Source organism: Cotesia glomerata, linkage group LG9 (genome assembly GCF_020080835.1).
Source record: "Cotesia glomerata isolate CgM1 linkage group LG9, MPM_Cglom_v2.3, whole genome shotgun sequence".
In the NCBI taxonomy this organism is placed as follows: Eukaryota; Metazoa; Arthropoda; class Insecta; order Hymenoptera; family Braconidae; genus Cotesia; species Cotesia glomerata.
The window spans coordinates 11,996,408-12,016,837 of record NC_058166.1 but is presented as its reverse complement, the minus strand read 5'-3'; the positions used below and the strand labels follow the sequence as shown (position 1 = coordinate 12,016,837).

Genomic DNA, 20,430 nt, shown 5'->3' with positions numbered 1-20,430 from the left:
ACGTAATCGCGAATCTTCAGTCTCTGACGGATCTTCTGAGTCTCTAGATAGTGAAGATAGTGTTGAAAAATACAAAAAAATTAAAGAATTGAATAAGTCTAAAAGCAAAGACTTAAATGAAGATGATTCAGATAGTGATAGTTTAAAAAGTGCCTTGCCGCCTAAACCTAAGTTTCCCCGGTCGTCACAGACTTCTAACGGCAATAACCATTCTAAAAAAGGAAAAGCTAATTTAATTTCTTTCTCCTTAATCTTTAAATTTTCTTTTGTTTATCATAATTTCTTATTTATCAATAATTATATTTTATAATTACAATTATATTGCATGCCAAATGCCAAGAGGGTGCATAATTTTTTGTTGCTTGACTTAGAATATGTTTGTAAAACGATTGGCACCATAAGAAAAAAAAATTATAAGCCCTTTTGGCATTTGGCACACAATATTAGTAATAATTAGATTAAATATTTATAATTATATTTTATTTTAAATTAAAAGATTTGATTTCAATTGAATGATAATAATAATAAAAACAATAGCATCACCTTTTTTGATTAGCGTGTAATAATTAAAAACTAATTTAATTGATCTCTTCTTAATCTTTAAGTTTTCTTTTGTTTATCATAATTTCTTATTGTATTAATTATCAATAATTATATTTGATAACTACAATTACATTGCATACCAAATGCCAAAAAGGCGTATAATTTTTTGTTGTTTGACTTAGAATATGTTTGTAAAACGAGTGACACCATAAAAAAAAATTATAAGCCCTTTTGGCATTTGGCACGCAATGTTAGTAATAGTTATATTAAATATTTATGATTATATTTCATTTTAAATTAAAAAGTTTGATTTCAATTAAATTAATAATAATAACAATAAAATCACCTTTTTTGATTAGCGTGTAATTATTGTCACCAATGCGACCAGCAAGTGTGGTTTCCAAATTAGAACCTAATTAGAAAACCAAGTTTGGGACATCTGAGGCTTAGGATCCTTGGAGTAAGTGTGGCTTCTAAACAACTATCGAATTTGGAAGCCAAGTTTGGCCGAGCCTCGCAACTACGTTACTTCTCAAACATGGGTCAGGTTTGGATGCCTCACTTGCCGCAAGTTAGACATTCGGCATGCCTTATTTGGCCAAACTACCGCCTCACTAAAATTTCTAGTCGGGTAGAAGCGTAATCGGTTAAGCATCGACTTCGCATCTGTAGGGTCGTGTGTTCGAATCTTTGTTAGGGCGTATTTAATTTATTTCTTCTGGCTAGGTAGGCGAGTGTTTAAGTTTAGACTAACGTATGTTATATCTGGTAAATTTCTGAATTTAAAATGCACTGTGAACTAAAAACTATAAAAGTTCTCTTCTATTAATTTTTTATTCAAAATATGTTTATAGTTAATAACAAAATGGTGGATCATAGGGGCCTGGTGTGCGCAGAATAAATTTTGCTTGCGTTATAGTAATTCTGTCGGACTTCTGGGCTCTAAGTAGGTTCTATGCACGTGTTAAATTAGGTCCGACTTTAGACACTAAAGTGGTAAAAACGGAAATTTGTACCACTTTGGGGTCTAAAGTCGGACATTATTTAACATGAGAATAGATCCGATTTAGAGCCCAGAGGTCCGACCGGAGTCCTATCTTAGGAGGCTCTATTTGGGCTTTAAATTTTGACTCGGGGAGTCATAACTTACACTGAGAAAAAAGTATTTTGATAATCACAATACTTGGTATTTTGTAACTGTAACTCTACAACGAATAGTAAACTGTGTATAGTTGTGGTAACTCTACAGTTAGGTTACCAGAACGAAATTTTTTTTTCCGTGTAGTATAAGTTTGTAGAGAATCTCGATAACTGGCGGCGCTATTATGTGACATCACTTAATCGAAGAGAGTTTTTTTTATTGGAACATTTGAAAACATAGAAAATTATGCACTATATTCATTTAAAATTTTTATATTTTTTATATCAATAGAAACTTTTTATACACTTAAATAAAAAAATCTTCATTATTAATCTAAAATTTGTCAAGAATTAATTCAAAATTGAAAAAAAAAAATTTTTTAAAAACTTTTGTAATAATTTTTCATTCATTTTTGGGTTCTCTAAATTTTCTCGTGCTTTCTATAAATCTTATGACGTGTTGACACAGTATTAAAAATATTTTTGGTTTTCTAAATTTTCTCGTGCTTTCTATAAATTTTATGACGTGTTGACACAGAAATTAAAAATATCAAGTTCATAGTCTTAATACTCGAGTTTCAAAGTCGTCAATGTAATAGAATAGTTAAATGTCATATATTTATGTACAGTACACAACTAAAAAATAATGGAGGTAGTTGTACCAGAAAGCTGGTAAGCCTTTGCGCTTGTTAGGTAGATTCCAATTCATATCAATCTCTATTAAGGAAACTTTTACGTCAAGCGTCTTAGAGCTTCTTTCCAACAAGGAAACGATGCACCAGCACCTGGACTCCTTAACCATTTTCTCCTCCCTCTTTCACAGGCTTTATTTATCTTACATACTTATACATATTATCTGAACTATTTATCTCTCTCAGACTCTGTCTATATGCTTATATATTCCAAGGATAGAAGTAGGAACTGTGTATAAATATACATAGATAAATATTCCGCTCCACAAGAAACTTTACGCTACATAGCGGGTATATTTTGAAGATAAAGTGCACCCTCTTCCATCTTCCACATTCATTTCATTTACCTCGATAATAAGTTCTTGCGTTGTCGCTAGTTTTATTGTACCTTGACAGATGATAATAATAATAACAATAATGATGATGATCCAATTATTATTACCTACCTTTCTTCTCCGTTTTATATTCTTTAACCTGATACCTTTGTCTTACGTTCACTTTGACCTCAACCATTATCAATTTTTTTTCAATATTGAAAAAAGCGAATGGCAATAAATCCAATGAAAGTATTTATTTCTAAGATTAAAGGTTAAAAATATAAACCTCTGAAATGAGATTTTTTTCTTTTAATAATATCCCGACTAGAAATTGTAGTGAGGAATGCCGAAGAATTAGTGAGGGGCAAGTTTGGCTTGCCTAACTTAGGCAAGCCTAATTTGCGCCTTCTTAAATCCACGTTAGGCAAAACGAAGATTGGCATGCCAAATTTGCATGTAATTTGGGACATCTATGGCAAGCCGAACTTCGGCGAACCTTTGGAATGCCTGACTAGCTGGAAGTAACGATAACAAAAGATTTGCCGAAGTTTGGCTTGCCATAAATGTCCCTAATTACCTCTAAGTTTGGTAAACCGAACTTCCGTAGACCTTTGGATTTTATAATTTCCTGCAAGTTAGGCATTCCAAACGTTTGACGAACTTCGGCGTTTCTTGCCAAAGTACTCTAAAACGGAGTGGGAGAAGATATTTGGCTTTAAGTCTTTCCAAGGTTAAGCCTTTTAGTTCTATACACATAAAAGTGTGTATTTATGAGAGTATTTGTGTATTGTGCATATAAACATGGTCTCTCATGTACTCGACTAGAAATTTCAGTGAGGCATATTCCGAAGAATCAATTCGGGGCAAGTTTGGCTTGCCTAACTTAGGCTTGCCTAGGTTGTACCTCATAAAAACCAAGGTAGGCAGAACGAAATGCTTGGCTTGCCATATTTGAACGTAACTAGGAAAGTTTCATGGATTCCTTAAGTCTGATATATCATGGGAACGCCGAACTGGTTTCAAGTAACGATAACCTGAGTTTTGCTAGTTTGGAGCGAACTTGTCTTTCCGAACTTAGGCTAGCCCAATTCGAATCTTATTTGTTTTAAATTAGGCAAGCCGAACATTGGTTGTGCTTATAAATATATTGAAGTAAGAGGTCGCTCATCATCGGCGTAGCGTCGCGGTATGGTATAGGGCCCTCGTGCGTCGGGTACCATGTTCGAGTCTTGCGTTCGACATGTATAATTTTTAATAATTAATAATTACTAATTATAATTACTATTAAGGCGAGCGTGAAGTAAAGTTAAGTGTTATGTGTGATTAGTGTATCTAACTCCTCCATCATCTCCTTCCCCCTTGACTTATCAAATCTACCAATCAAAAACCTCTTCACATTAAAAAACGCTCCAAAAAACAAAAAAAAATTACAGAAAAAATACAATTAATTAACAAAAATAATATTAAATAAAAGCAACAAAGAATCTATTTTTTTTTTATTCATGAAATATTTAAAAAATTTAGTCCTAAATTTAATATTTATACTTAAAATAGTAAAAGAAGATAAAAAAATAAGCATTTGTTATTATTAATATTCGCTTGATAATAAAAAAGCTAAAAATCAAGAAAGAATTAGATTTGGATTCTTCGTTGCGAATTTGGTTTCCAAACTGCAACCTAATCAGGAAGCCAAGTTAGGCTGAGCCTCGCAACTGCATTACATCCCAAACTTCGGCCTGGTTTGGATGCTTCACTTAATGCAAATTCGGAATTCGGCATGCCTTACTTGCGCCAAATCACTGCCTCACTGAAATTTCTAGTCGGGATGTTACATACAGAAGATGTTTTGACTGTTATATATATATAATTAAAACTCGCTGTATAGGCCGGTTGCGCCACAAAAATACGAAAGAAAGAGAGGTTCTGTGCTGCTGTACGCTGTCTCCTCTACGCTTTCTACTATTATCGTGGCCGCGACGTCGTCTGCAAAGCCCGTTAGCTCTACTTGCTTTGGTAACGGAATCTTAAGAAGCTCTTTATAGTCCGCGTTCCATAAATCGGGCCCCATTATTGAGCCTTGCAGCACGCCAGCCGTTATGGCGTATTCTTGTGGTCCTTCTGTAGTTTCCGCTATTAGCTTTCTTTCTTCAAGGTAGTTGTCGATTAGTGCCAAATTCTCTGGCTTTGCGTCAAATTTGTGTTCCAGAGCGTTTAGGATATCTCCCCAATTCGCGCTGTTAAATGCCTTTTTGACATCTAGCGTGAGGAGAATGCATACTTTACGAGCTTTGAGGTTACCAGTCCATGCTTCTATCGCTGTCCCTACGACTTTCTGGATCGCGCCGACTGTTGAACGTTCTTTCCGGAAGCCATGTTGGTTTGCGGCAAAGCCTCCAGCACGATCGATGTCGTTTCGTAGTCTTCCCTGTATAAGCTTTTCGTGCAATTTCCCAGCAATATCCAGCATGCAAAGTGGTCTGAACGACGAAAGTGTTGCAGGGCCACCATTGCCTTTATCTAGCAGAACCAATCTCTGCCGCTTTCAGACCGCGGGAAACGTGGCAGTTGCCAAGCATACGTTGTAGATGTTCAGGAGTATGTCTGGGTATTCCAGGGCTACAGTCTTGATCACCAATACTGGAATGCCATCAGGGCCGGGTGCCTTTCCTGTCTTGAGGGTCTTCGCTGCATCCTGTAACTCCTTGGTTGTGAAAAATGTTACACTGTTTTTCACATAATGTCTTCTTTCCCTTGGTTGGGGTTTGGGGAACAGCTCCGCTACGATGCTGCTCATTAAAGCAGGTGGTTTCGGCGCTTCTGGTAAAGCCTTTCCAAGTCGTTTGGTGACAATTTGGTATGCTTTACCCCAGATGTCTTTATCAAGGTCATTACAGATCTTTTGCCACAATTTAGCTTTGCTTACTTTGATTGCCCGGTTTAGGTTCTTTTTGGCCTGCTTATACTCGCTCGAAAGTAGATCTTGATTGGGGGAGCATTTCTCAGCTCTCGTTGCTAGCCGACATAGTTTGTGGCATTTTTTCCGGAGTTCTGCTATGTCTGGTGACCACCAGTATGCCGGCCTGTGGAAACTCTGATTTTTCAACCGTGGCATAGAAGCGTCACATGCGGCAGCAGTCTCCTTCATCGTGTTTAGCACTGTCTTTTCCGTCTCGCTGCAGGCATCCGGAGTCGGGTTGTTCTGAAAAATAGACCAGTTTCGTGCAAGTGAAGCTCGCAGTGCCTCCGAATCAAGCCTCCTGGCATTCCACTTCCGCTTAGAAAGGTCGCGTTGTAAAACCGGAGCAGATGCCAATCCAACGTTGAATGTCACGAACTGGTGATCACTGCCACTTCGGATACAGTCCAGTCTTCGATCATGTTGGCAGTCATTGGAGTCGCCAACGAAATGTCGAGGATGGATTCTTGGTACCCTGGCCTTATAAAGGTCGTGGTGCTCCCGGTGTTCAGTACTATGAAGTCGAATCTAGCCGCGACGTCAGCGACCTCATTGCCTCTGGTATCGGAGAAAGCAGCGCCCCACTCAGCCGATTTAGCGTTGAAGTCTCCGGCTACGATGAGTTCGCCGTCGAACTTAGTAACCGCATCTTCTATATTTGCCAGTTTCTGTCAGAACACACTAATCCCTTTATTAGGTGAGAGATAGACGCTCATGAAGCAGATTATGGGGGTTTGAATCCAGACAAAACCTGCTCTACTTCCGCTGTTGTTGACGGTAACGTTCTTTGTGTTCACAATCCAAATTGCTGCCGTGCCAGTTTCGTCTGCGAACCATGTTTTACCTTCGATGTTTAGATTGTCTCGCAGATAAAGCAGACGTCGATTTTATCTTCAAAGACACGCTAGCGCAGCAGGTTTTGCGCCAAGGCGCACCTATTCAGGTTGCTTTATAGTATGCGTGTCATTTCTGCCCTTTCGTGGCTTCTGCAAGTGCTGTGCGGAATGCCTTGCAAGCTCCAGTGCTAGAAATATGGCATAAACCATCTTGGGCATCTTTGTCCGGAGCACAAAGGAAGCATTTTAGCTTCTCCGTACAGTTTACGGCCTTGTGGTTCTCTCTGCCACATTTGTAGCAGCACCTGCTTCTGTCTAGTCCTGCACACTGACGTGTTTGGTGTCCAAAACCAAGACATTTAAAACAACGTGTTACTTTTACAACTGGGCCTATACTACAGTTCACCAAACCGATCATTATACGGGCCTTGTCAAGGGCCTTAATCGCACTGGCCTCGTCTACTTCGTAGAAGGCTGCCCGATTGCCTCGTGGTGTGGGTTTTGTCAAATTTACCCGTTTGACCACCAGGCTATCAGTGAATTCACGTTTGAGTGCTTCACGGACCTCGCTCTCGGTAGAGATATCATCCAAGTAGAGGATCTCGATCGTTGTTGTTGGTGTTAGCGTCTTAACCGTGCCGATGTTTGCAGTGGCTGACTTTACTGCATCGGTGAAAGCCTCGCTGTCTTCGGTCTTTCGAGACATTTCAAGGAGAACGCCTCCATGTTTCGTCTTTTTAATAGACTTTATGTCTACGCCCGTCTCGACAGGGCTTACCTTGGCCTTGATTTCCTTGAGGAGATCGGCGTATGTTTGCCCTTCAGCTGGTTGGACAAGCACAGCTTTAGTTCTTGTCTTCTTTCTCCTCGGTTTCTTGGAGCCACTATTGCTTGGCTGGTTTTGGGCTGTAGCAGATTGAGCCGCTGGCTCCTGTTCTCTTTCCTTCTTTTTCTTTTGCCAAGTCACTTTAGTCCAGATATCTTCCCGGGCTGTCTTTTTCTGCGCTGGCCTGTCATTTACTGAGGAAGGGCTGGGCGTGGACAGATGCCTCTTCTTGTTGTTTTTCTCTCCTTGCTGTGGTGGTTTCTCAGACGTGACTGAAGGTGGATGTGCTTTTGTAGTCATCCACGGAGATGTTTGCGTGGTTATCGCCGACGTCGTTGGTGATTTGTTGGCCAGCCTATATGCCGTGGCAATGGACGTAACCAATTTTCTGATTTCATGGTGGAGATTTCTTTTGTCCTTAATGAAATCAGCTAACTCTTCGATCTTGCTGCCAAGTCGTTCCATGGGTAATTTTTGGCCGGTGACGGTCGGTAGAAAGTTGATCCTTTCTCGGTGAGCATGAGTATTGATGTGAGCAATAGGCCCTCCACTCTCTTTAGAAACGTTGTTCGGCTGTACGTCTACTGCCATCTGAGCTGTTGTGTTACTCTCTGTAGCACTACTAGACAGCGGAGCTGTGGGGTCCACCCCTGCTGTCCAAACGGTCGCTTGATGACGACGAGTTCAGGCCCGTTTGCACGCCTTCCCTCGCCGACACTGAGGTATCCCTCCCCTGTGCGGTAAGCGATGTTTGAAAGTTCTGTGACATTTCCATATCGTTTTGTTTTGCTGGGTTTGGTCCACCCCGAGTATTTTATTTCCTCGGTACCTGACATATCTGCCAGGCATTCCCCTATCCACCACCCGGGGAGGCGCCCGATGCGAGTCCCAGCAGCTCGACACGGTGTGTTTGTGTGTGTGTGTGTGTGTGTGTGTGTGTGTGTGTGTGTGTGTGTGTGTGTGTGTGTGTGTGTGTATGTGTGTGACTCGCTTATAACTTTTGAACGACCAAACCGATCGGAATCTACTAAACGGCGTTCTAAAGAGTTCCCTCAAACTTAGATTTCCTGTGAATTTGAACTGATTCGGACCGATAGATTTTGAGAAATTTTAAATAATCTCAAAAAAATGAGAAAAAAATTTTTTTTGAAAGTGGTTTTTTTGGAATAACTTTTAAATGGCTTCATCGATCAACTTCAAAAATTAATCCGCCCTTAAGCTTGAAAAACCGAGCCGATCGTCACTAATCCGGTCATAATCAGTTGATTCGTTTGAGAGATATACACGAGTGCCCGGGCACCCCACACACGCAAACACTTACTCGTAGAATCATATTTCACACACAACACATAACACAAACAACATGGTCTTCTATCGACTCCGCCTCCCCGTGGTCTCCGCTGGATACTGTTCATTGTCTGTAGGTACATCTGGATGTGCCCACAGAGAATGGATTGCCAGAGGAGTCGATGAGAGTTGCACACACTTACAATTATACGCAACTCTTGCTGCTGCTCAACGAATGTGTATAAACACAAGAGAGCAGCGGTTTTTTCTTGTCCGCGATCTTGGCTGTGTTTTCGCAATGGTGAGAGTAGGACAAATATATGTGCGAGTATAGCTCTTTTGAGCCCAGGAATTGGCCTCTTCGGAGGTAGGCGAAAGCCTCACCATATATTCTTCTTTAAGAGATATCATGAACGAAAGAAAACCGAAAAAAGTGTTTTTTTTTATATAACTTCGTCATTTCTTCTCGGATCGTTTTTGATGATATAAAATAATTTTTAGAGCTTAGAAAACCGCGTCGATTGCCGCCAGGAACGTAGAAATCGGTTGATTGGTTCAAGAGATATCCTCGCTAAAATATTTAGAAACAAGTGTTTTTTTAACATAGCTCCGACATTTTTTGGAATAACTTTCAAACGGATGCACTGATTAATTTAAAAAACTTATCAGCAATTAGCATGAAAAAATTATGTCGATCGCCGTCAAGCTGGTCAAAATTGGTCATTTCGTTCAAGAGATATCATGAACAAAAGAAAACCGAAAAGTTTTTTTTTGGAATTACTTTAAATTTCCTAGTTTTATCAATTCAAACTTGAAAATTCTTCATGAAACTAAAGAAATTGCGTCAAATGCTTCCAACCGCGTGAAAATCGGTTGATTCATTCAAAAGTTAGTGCGGTTTGAAAATTAAAAAAATATTGTTCTATGAAACTTCTATCAGACTTTTGAGCTCGAAGAGCTCAAAAGCTTAGAAAAGCTATCTTTTTAAGCTCAAAGAGCTTAATATAACACATAAATTGTATTTTTGAGCTAGGAGAGCTCAAAAACATCATTAGTGCAGTTTTATGCACCTAGGTATGGAATTAGCGGGATGATGCACGGATGGCCTTCAGGGTCTACCGTTTTTCTAATTTTTTTCATTGTTTTTAAGCAGAGTACATACCCGGGAAAAAAGGTTTAGATCTGCTCTGATCAAATTTGATCTGAGCAGACCAGATTTTATCTAAATTTAGATCTAAGTAGATATGGACAGATCTAATTTGATCCGCTTAGATCAAATCAGATCAAGTTTGATCAAATCAGATCAAGCTTGATAAATATATGTAATCATAAAGGTGATATAGATAGATCTAATTAGATCTGCTCTGATGAGAGCAGATCTACTTAGGTACGACTTTTTATACTTTATATTCTAATAAATAGCTCTTACAAATGCACTAACTTTGATCACGTTTGTTTATTTAATACAAATTATAATCGGATGTTATTGTTTCAATAGAAACTTTGAGTATCCTTCTTTACAATCACGTGCATGAAATGAAACCTGGTGATAAGTAATTTATTTATTTGTAATTAATCATCAAAATTGTTGAAGATCAAGAATTTTTAATTTTCAAAAATTTATAACTCAGAAACTATTAACTTACGGCAAATTTTATAAGAGTAATTTTCATCTTAAAATTGCCTAAAATGTTGAAAAAAAAAATCTGATCTCAAAAAAAAATTATTTCTCAAATAATTGTTTAAACAAATGGCTATAAACAATAGATGGCCCGGGATTTCGCAAAAATGACTGCGATATTCGGTTTCAGCGGGTCTAAATACATAAGGAAACCATATTTTGTACACTGACCTCAAAATTTTACGAAAAGATAATACAGTACCTACACTATTATCTGAAGAGTAACTCAATCAGGTACTTCTAGTAGCTGAATGGTACACTCTGGGACTGACATGCATGAGGACCCAGGTTCAAATCCCCAACATCGCAAATTGTTTTTCAACGATAGCTCGACTTTAAATCACGGAAAATTGATATAAAATACATAATTTCTAATTTGTAAGTAAAAATAATATAAATTTTACTATTATTTTTATTTTATAAACTTTTTTATAATTTGATTCTGTTTCAATCGAACCAGATCTGAACAGATCAGATTTGATCTAATCAGATCAAATTTGATCTGGACAGATCTGGCCAAAATGCAGATCTGCTCAGATCTAATGAATTTGATCTGATTTGATCAGAGCAGATCTAAACTTTTTTTCCCGGGTATAAATTTGACCGAAGTATTTTCTTCTCTTGATTTAAGGCCAGTTTGTTAAATTCATAATAATACTAACTCTTTAAAAAAAAAAAAAAACTACGTTTTTCTCATTAAATTATTATTTTACTTGGTTCAAAAATATATCTATACTCTCTTAAAATGAATTATTGAATTCCACTGATTCAACTTGTCTTCATACGCACGCGCATGCGATTCTTTTTAAAAAAGTATATTTCTGGTAGATTTCATAGAAATCTAACTATTGCATTTGTTTTCATGACGAAATTTTTGAAAAATTTTCATTTATAAAAATTTTTGTTTACAAATTTTCAAGATCACATGCAGTTACAATTATACACTATATCCGGGAAAAAAAGTTTAGATCTGCTCTGATCAAATCAGATCAAATTCATCAGATCTGCATTTTGGCCAGATCTGTCCAGATCAAATTTGATCTGATTAGATCAAATCTGATCTGCTCAGATCTGGTTTGATTGAAACAGAATTAATTTATAAAAAAGTTTATAAAATAAAAATATTAGTAAAATTTATTTTATTTCTATTTGCAAATTAGAAATTATGTATTTTATATCAATTTTCCGTGATTTAAAGTCGAATTATCGTTGAAAAATAATTTGTGGTGTTGGGGATTCGAACCTGGGTTCTCCTGCATGTCAGTCTCAGAGCGTACCATGCAGCGACTAGAAGTACCTGACTGAGTTACTCTTCAGATAATAGTGTAGGCGCTGTATTATCGTTTCGTAAAATTTTGAGGTCGGTGTACAAAAAATGATTACTTTAAGTATTTTGTCCCGCTGAAACCGAATATCGCAGTCATTTTTGCGAAATCCCGGGCTATCTATTGCTTATAGCCATTTGTTTAAACAATTATTTAAGAAATAATTTTTTTTGAGATTGAATATTTTTTTTCAATATATTAGGTAATTTTAAGATGAAAATTACTCGTATAAAATTTGCCGTAAGTTGATAGTTTCTGAGTTATGAATTTTTGAAATTTGAAAATTCTTGATCTTCACCAATTTTGATGATTAATTACAAATAAATGAATTACTTAACACCAGGTTTCATGCACGTGATTATTATTATTCATTCAAAAGTTATTGCGATTTGAAAATTCAAAAAATAGTGTTTTTTGCTTTTGCCTCGACGAGCTCAAAATAATACACAAATTGTATTTATGAGCTCGAATAGCTAAGAAACATCATAAGTGCAATTTCAAGCGTTTAGGTATAGAATTGGCGGGAAGTTGCAGGGATGGCCTTCAGGGTCAACCGTTTTTCTAATTTAATTTATTTACTATAAAAATAACAAAGTTTAACAAGTTTGTTTCAAGGATCTTAAAAAAAAATCTGGAAAAAAGTTATACATAGACGCGTTGCAGAAAATAGTCAGTATGACTTTCTCAAAAAAGTGATGTGACACTTTTGTGATATTTTGTTTTTTAATTTTCCGAGAAGAGCAACTTGGATATAAAAAATTTATATATGTAATTAACTATCGGAAATTTAATTACGAAAAAAATAGTAATTAACAATTGAAAATTTTCACAAATAATGAATCGCATGCATAAATTACATTGCAGTAATTAGTCTTGATAGAATTGGTAATAATAATATTACCATAATGATTAATATTATACACAAATAAATGAGTATAATATTTAACTAGATAATAAATATAATTTTCATTATAACAATCAGTATAACAATTGTTATAAATTATGTGCGATGTTCATTAATGGATTATCGAAATTATCATTCAATATATAACCTTACGCATACGTAAAAAAATCAATGGACATCAATATCATGATGGTATATATGTATATATATATTAGGGTGTGCCAAAATGTAACTTCCGTGGAGAACCTTTTAAAATTGGAATTTTGAGTTCCACTTTTAACAGCAGCTGTGTTTGGGCATTTTCTGAGATATTTCGGGTTGAGAAAATTCATTTGATTATTTATAGGATTTTTAACAGGAGATTTAATTGGGCACTTCTGGCCAAATTTTTAATTTTCACCGGAAATACCCAAACTAAGTTTCTGTTAAAAAATTCTATGAAAATCAAATACATTGTCTCATACCAAAATATATCAGAAAATGCCTAAACGCAGGCCCTTTTAAAAGCGGAACTAAAAATTCCAATTTTAAAAGGTTCTCCACGGGAGTTACATTTTGGCACACCCTAATATATATACATGTACACTACAGATAATGAATATTCGCATTAAATATGCAGTCTAAAGACAAACATATTTATTTGATAACATGAGGTAATGCATTAATATTTGCTTTCATTTCCGATTAATTGTTAGCACACAAAAGCTGTGACGAAGAGACCAATTCGAGCGGTTGGGATGGATGGAAAATATAAATTATGATAATTTTAAAATCCATTCAATTAACCATAAAGAGATAATTTCCAGGTTTTTTTCATGAGCATTTTAATTATTCTGTGTAAAAAAAATTACAGAAAATTACTTAGTGTTAAATTATTATATTTAATTTCGCTGCTCATTGTTCAGTTCTTTTTTTTTGTTTTTTTTTTTTTTTTTTTTCTATGGAAAGAAAATAATTTATTCTTGTTTTATTTTTGTTCAGGCAAATTGCTTCCGCGAGTCGCTCACAATTGTATAATTGTTTGGAGAAGTTTGTTTACTCATGACTAATTGATGATTAAAGACTAGTCATTTTGTTTAATTATACTAATTTGCTATAACTATCGAGTTTAGCAAAAACGTTTTTCTGTTTTATTGGTAATTGTAAATGTATGTTTTTTTTTCTAAGATAATAAATCATTGAAGATTAATTTCTGTGTAAATGTAAAAAATTCAAATTATTAGTAGATGTTTTAATTAATAAATTTTTTAACTAAATTTCAAAAAGAATCTCCATTTATTTAAAAAACCGTTCAAATAATAATAATTTCTCTTAATTTCATCTGAAAATTTATTTAATATTTATTATAATAAAATTTCTCATGTTTTGAACTTTCGGTTTTGAAAATAATTATTTTCAAAAATACGAATTTGATTTTAATTTTGAGAACTCAATTATTCATTCGATCGCGATGTTTAAAAAAAGTTTTTTGAGGCTTATATTTGATTACATTTTAAAGTCAATCGATCAAACCAAATCAAAAAAGTTCAAAAAATAGAAAAAAAGTTTGGAAAATCCAAATGAGCATGCTTTAAGCGCTCATGTCATACGTAAATTATTTAGATCATAACAAAAATTATTCGTTTTTAATTTGAATTTTCCCGCGAGTAGTATTATCCCCTCTGTAGGTCGAGCTAAAGAAAAATTTTAACAGATGATAAAACAGTTAGTGATTATACCATTATATATGTATAGTATCTGCTTGTTTATTTATAGTTATTTCAATTCTGTTTATGAAAAATAATATATATGGCTGCCAAAATCGCAGAAAAAGTCACCGAACTGACAATCGAAAAAAATCAACTGTATCGAAACGGAATTATTTTGACACGCAATTTTCACAAGGGTTTTGATAAACTTCCTCAGGAATAAAACAAAAAAAAATTAAATCGTGAAAGTGATTTTTGACAAAGTTGTGGTGTTATCAAGCCCAGTGCTCCCGTGAATACCACGTTCTTATTCATTTAATTCATCAGAAAAACGAGTTTTTTCTGAGAAATCTTATTTAATCGATAAGAAAATTTTTTTAACTTGTTCTGTAGTTACTATTATTTATTTCAATATGCTTTTTATCCATAATTTTTTTCGTTTAAATTATGAAAATCACGTTTTAATCAAAATCACGATTTTTAGGCGAGAGTAGAGCATACCTGCGCGTTTCGCGCTTAAGACATGCAAAATTTTGTTCAAAATTTTTTTGAGATAACTTTCATACTTTCCGCCCAATTGACTGGAGACTCTATAAATACTAGTTGCTTTAGGAAAACTATTTAATGCCTTGAAGACATCTGAAATTCAATGACAAATCAAAAATATATAGCAGTTTAAAAATTCTAAATAATGTTGTTACAAAACAATTCTCTGATTTTCGAGCTAAAAGAGTGATTCATTTTAAATAACTTTTAAACTACTCTATAGATCAATTTCAAAATCATATCAGCTCTTAACTTTATAAAACTGCGTTGAATGTCACAATGTGCGTCGAAATTAATTGAGCCTTTGGAAGATATCGTTAATGGAATATTTCTAAAAAAAGTCTATTTGTAAAATAAAATTCAAATTTATAAAAAAATTTTTCGTCCAAAATTTATAAACTTCCTCAAAATATTTCATCAAACAACGGTAACATTGCGGAAGGCTGGAAAGCCTCACCCCGAATGCTTTTCAAAGGTTTCCTCCGGCAGAGTAGCTCGCCGGACCCAGAGTTCATTTGGAAGATCACACCACTACAGATAATTTTACTTATTTATACTAAAGCCATGCTTCTGATACTATAGGAGTCAGGTTTACTCATTAAACAAAATAATAATAAAATAATAGTTTATTTTATTAAAAGCTAATAAATAATTAATGAATAAAAAGAAAGAAAAGGTTATAAACTTTAAATCTCGCACTTAGACACACCTTATAATTTTTCAATTGAAATATTACAACTATAATAGTAAAATGCTAATAACTACAAATATACAATCTTTATACACGTGTTTTGAGAGACAAACCGCGACCTCTATAGTAGGACTCGCGACGCGCTCCACGAAAAACTAACCCTTACTCGCTTCTAACGGAGTTGTCCCCTTTCTTTTTACCTACAGAGTTAGGCTTTGTAGCCAAAAGAGCTACGGGAAACGTGTGACACACCCACAATCTCTCCGCACTCACCTGAGTACCCCGATTAAACAAACCAATTCAGGAAGTAGCCCGCCTAGGTTCTGGGCAAAAAGCGAGACTATGGAGATACGTCCAGGGACACCTGGACCATAATCTCAGCTACTTCACGATAACTGAGTATTACCTCGATGAGCGTAATCCCGCTCTCCTCGGTAACCTCACGGGCGATCGGCGGTCAAAAAGAACGTCAGAATACTGAAGCACAATACCTGTATCCGTGATCCTCGATGCTCTATTACTGCTCAGCGAGGCACACTACACTTCACAGCTCAAGTAAGAATGACTGAACCGGGCGAAGAAATCGCAGTTAAGTACTCGGCATGCCATTTTACCTTAAGACAGTGTGAGCTAAATTGCGACGCCTGGCGGTGCTCGGCGAACTAGACCCCCTAGTCTCTCGGGCGGCAGCGCGCGCACGCTAATGTCCCCAATGGCTCGTCTCTACGTACATTTTTTTTCTTATTTTTATTTTAATTAAATAACAAATATTTTGACAATATTAAGTAAATTACGTGCTCGTCACACCCCCCTTTCTTGAAAAATAAAAAGCTGTGAACCCTTTTTGCGGACTTTTCTTTACTGAATGACTAATAATGACTGGGAAAAATCAACTTTTATTCTTTTTTAAAACTTTATTATGACTAAATACTACAATTACATGTTTCACTTCGGTTAATCTCGATATCTTTCTAATCTTTGTACTTTTTTTTTCTTATCTTACAAACAAAGTAATCCTTTTTCTCTCTTAAAACTATCGCACAGCGTTATACTTAACCTCTAAAATATGTGTAACTGAGATCTTTATAAGATACTTTATATTAAAATGAAATAAAACAAACAAATAAATAATAAGTAAGCGATAAAAATTCCAAATTATAGAAATAAACAAAGAACTTTAAAGTCTTCATGACTATCCTTCTTTGGGTTGAGTTGCTTTTGACCGGCGAGTGTCGGGGCCCTTTACATACTCTACCAGAGTACCATCCTTCTTACGGTATGATTGGATTAACATCCCGTCGTCTCTCTCACGGATGTGGCGCTATTGGTGATTACAGTAAGGCTTTTGCTTACGTTTCTGGCTGCAGAACGTTGACGGCATGGGGTCTGGAGTATTAACAGTTGGTGAAGCAATTGTCGGTGAAACTACTTGAGCTGGTTCCATTATTGGAATGGGTTCATACTTCTTGACATCTGGGACTTATTGGCTGGGAATAGCGTCCATTACTAGCCCTGATCGGGGTAAAAGATTCATTGCTGGTTTGTCGGGTGAGAAGATGGTTACTTCCTTAATATTTAGCTGACTAGGAGGATCAACCTCCATCGCTTCCGGTTCTGCTTTGGATTCTACTGTCTTAAAAACCAAGTCTGAGGTCTGTCTCAACACGATAACTGAGTATTAGTCTGAGGTCTGAGGTCTGTACAGTCTGACGTCTGTACAACACGATAACTGAGTATTACCTCGATGAGCGTAATCCCACTCTCCTCAGTAACCTCGTCTACTAGGGTGTATGTCCGATCGTAGGGAACACCCACAATCAGAACACACACGGGCGATCGGCGGTCAAAAAGAATGTGAGAATACTGGAGCACAATACCTGTATCCGTGATTCTCGACGCTCTATTACTGCCCAGCGAGATACACTCCACTTCACAGCTCAAGTAAGAATGACTGAACCGGGCAAAGAAATCGCAGTTAAGTACTTGGCATGCCATTTTATCTTGGGACAGCGCGAGCTAAATTGCGATGTCTAGCGGCGCTCGATGAACTAGACCCCCTACTCTCTCGGGCGGCAGCGCGCGCACGCTAGTGTCCCCACTATTCTCAGTCCCACTCTTCTCGATTGCGCTTTTTCTCTTTCGCTCAACGCGCTCGTCTCTCGGATTGCTCACGCTGGCTTGTCTCTATGTACATTTATTTTTCTTACTTTTATTTTAATTAAATAACAAATATTTTTACAATATTAAGTAAGTTACGTGCTCGTCGCACAAGAACAAACAGATTTTTGAGCTTGAAAACCTTAAAATTTTGTAAGTGGAAGAATTCTAAACTCTAGTTTAAAAATTATTAGAAAATTCCAGGGATAACCTCAGTTTTTAACTTTCCGCTAAGAAAATTGAAAATTTACGATAAAAGGAGGTTATTGATTTTGGTCCGATTTTTGAAACTCGAGTTTTCATCGGATCTTTTGAGGTCCCAGGAAGCCATTTTCAATATTCCCGCCGAGATGTCAGGTCGTGTGTGTGTGTGTGTGTGTGTGTGTGTGTGTGTGTGTGTGTGTGTGTGTGTGTGTGTGTGTGTGTGTGTGTGTGGATTTGTGAAAATAAATTTTTATCGTACGGTTTCTCAAAAACGAATCAACCGACTAAACTTTACGACACAACATTCGGAAGGGTTTATCAAAACTTAGATCTGATTAGATTTAAGAGTTAATCCATTGAACCATTCCGACGAAATTTAAAAAAAAACCAAAAACAAATTTGAATTTTTATGTTTCTTGATAATAACTTAAGGCGTTTTTTGAAAATAACTTAAGGGGACCCGGTGGTCTAGCGGCCTAAAATTTAAGCTATATTAAGAATTTTATTTCTATATGAAGGTTATGACTAATCGCGTTACAGATGCCATAAGGGCGTATAAAAATTATACGCCCTTACGGCACCCGGGAATCATAAGGGCGTATAATAAAAATTCTATTATTTTTTTTAAGTCCAAACAAAATTTTTGGTTAAAGAAATTTTTTTTTTTGCATTTCGCACATTTCATACAAAAATGCGTTGATTATTGAAAAAAAAATTTTTGTTATACGCTCTTATGGCTCTCGACACACACCTCGGATGCTATAAGGGCGTATAAAAAAATTTTTTTTTTCGGTAATCAACGTATTTTCGTATGAAACGTGCAAAAATGCAAAAAAAAATTTTTCTTCAAATTAAAAATTTTTCTTGGACTCAGAAAAAAAAACAGAATTTTTATTATTCGCCCTTATGGCATCCGAGGTTGGTCCCGAAATCCATAAGGGGGTATAAAATTTTTTTTTGCATTTCTGCACATTTCGGACAAAAATACGTCGATTTCCGAAAAAAATTTTCTTTATACGCCCTTATGACTCCCGGGACCCACCTCGGACGCCATAAGGGCGTATAGTAAAAATTCTATTATTTTTTCTAAGTCCAAAAAAATTTTTAGTTTGAAGAAATTTTTTTTTTTGCATTTCTACACATTTCATACAAAAATACGTCGGTTACCAAAAAAAAATTTTTTTTATACGCCCTTAAGGCATCCGAGGTGGGTCCCGGGAGCCATAAGGGCGTATACATTTTTTTTTGCATTTCTGCACATTTCGGATGAAACTACGTTGATTCCCGAAAAAAAATTTTTTACACGCCCTTATGGCTTTTCACCGGGACCTTTTGCCGGTATACGCCCTTATGGCATCTGGAACGCGTAATGCTTTCAAATTTTTTTTACACTTATTCTATTACTTATCCACTGCACAAACATGAAAATGAAAACTAAAAAAAAATTTTTTTTCAAATTAGAAAAAGGGCGCTGAAGTACCCCCCCCCCCTCCGAAAACAAATGGATCTGCAGTCATGACTGGTGCGTATCGATTGATCTTTCTCTTTGATCTGAAATAAAAAAAATGACGGATTTTTAATTAGTATAAGTATAGTTATCGGAACTAGAATGAAAAAAAAAAGTATATTTGACAAAATGGCACGTAGTTAAAAGTATTTTTTGAAAACTAGTTTCAGATTCGTACTATTTTGCTGTAAAAAATTTTGAAAAGTTATCAATTTTTTGTTTTCAAAATTTTTCAAGTTTATGTAAAGAGAAAACCTAAAACTTTTGTTATTACCATAATTATTGTAACACTTAACTAATCTAAGCCGAGGAAAGATATTCCTCCGATATATAGATATATATTTGAATGACTCTATACTCTATACATATTTAACTGTCTAAGGTATTTATAGATCTTCCGATCCCCACTATAATCACGCTGTTACTTAACGGTTTCGAGAAAATGTACAACAAATCAGTATCAGTTGTTGATCGGGGCTCATTCAGTCGATACTTAACCTAAACCGGTGTAACGTGCTAAGCATATAAACAAACAACTTACTAACAATTACTTAAGTTTATTAAAATAAAAAGTTTATTTACTTATTAACTTAAATTAAACCACTCCTCTTGCTTATTCACTTATCGTAAGACATCCGTCCGCCGGATTATTTTTAACTATCACGTGCACAGTGCGTAGTTAGTTTTCATTTGTTTTCAATAAACCTTATCATTATCGTCTCAAGATACAGTTCAGTACTATAATATCATAAGTTATAAGTTACAAGTCATAAGTATCTCACAAGTGACTAATTTTAAACAAAATATGTGCTTATAACTCAAAACTTATTATTTCCCGTAAGTACTTAGTTAGTAATAATAATAATAAAAATTTATTCGTTATGTTTTTTCACATTAACATCCACATTAAATATCAAAAGCCGTGTGAGTATAATTAGCGCCAAAACAAAAAAACTCAATGACATTGTCAACTGTTGTATTGCGTCATCGCAATTAGCGTCTAAATTTTTTTTCTTGGATTACCAAGTCTAAGAGAATTAATGCACAGTAGAACAATTGTCTGCTATTGTCACTTGTTTGGTGGAACAAGGAGACGCTAGACACAATATTTTAGTTACAACACTTGAACT

At 35.6% G+C, this 20,430-nt stretch overlaps 1 protein-coding gene and 1 long non-coding RNA gene across 2 annotated transcripts in view; one reads left to right on the top strand and one right to left on the bottom strand.

Moving 5' to 3' along the window:
* Nucleotides 1-19,096: 19,096 nt before the first annotated feature.
* Nucleotides 19,097-19,652, bottom strand: LOC123271940. Its single transcript, XR_006510972.1, has 2 exons — nucleotides 19,575-19,652; nucleotides 19,097-19,344 (listed from the first exon to the last, which is right to left on the bottom strand). It is a non-coding gene; the product is annotated as an uncharacterized LOC123271940 (long non-coding RNA).
* A 101-nt stretch (nucleotides 19,653-19,753) lies between these two features.
* Nucleotides 19,754-20,430, top strand: part of LOC123271841 (sodium-coupled monocarboxylate transporter 1) — a 92,389-nt gene continuing 91,712 nt past the window's right edge. Inside the window, exon 1 of the mRNA XM_044738331.1 lies at nucleotides 19,754-20,137. The gene's annotated coding sequence lies outside the window, so the exon portion shown is untranslated. The remainder of the gene's footprint in view (nucleotides 20,138-20,430) is intronic.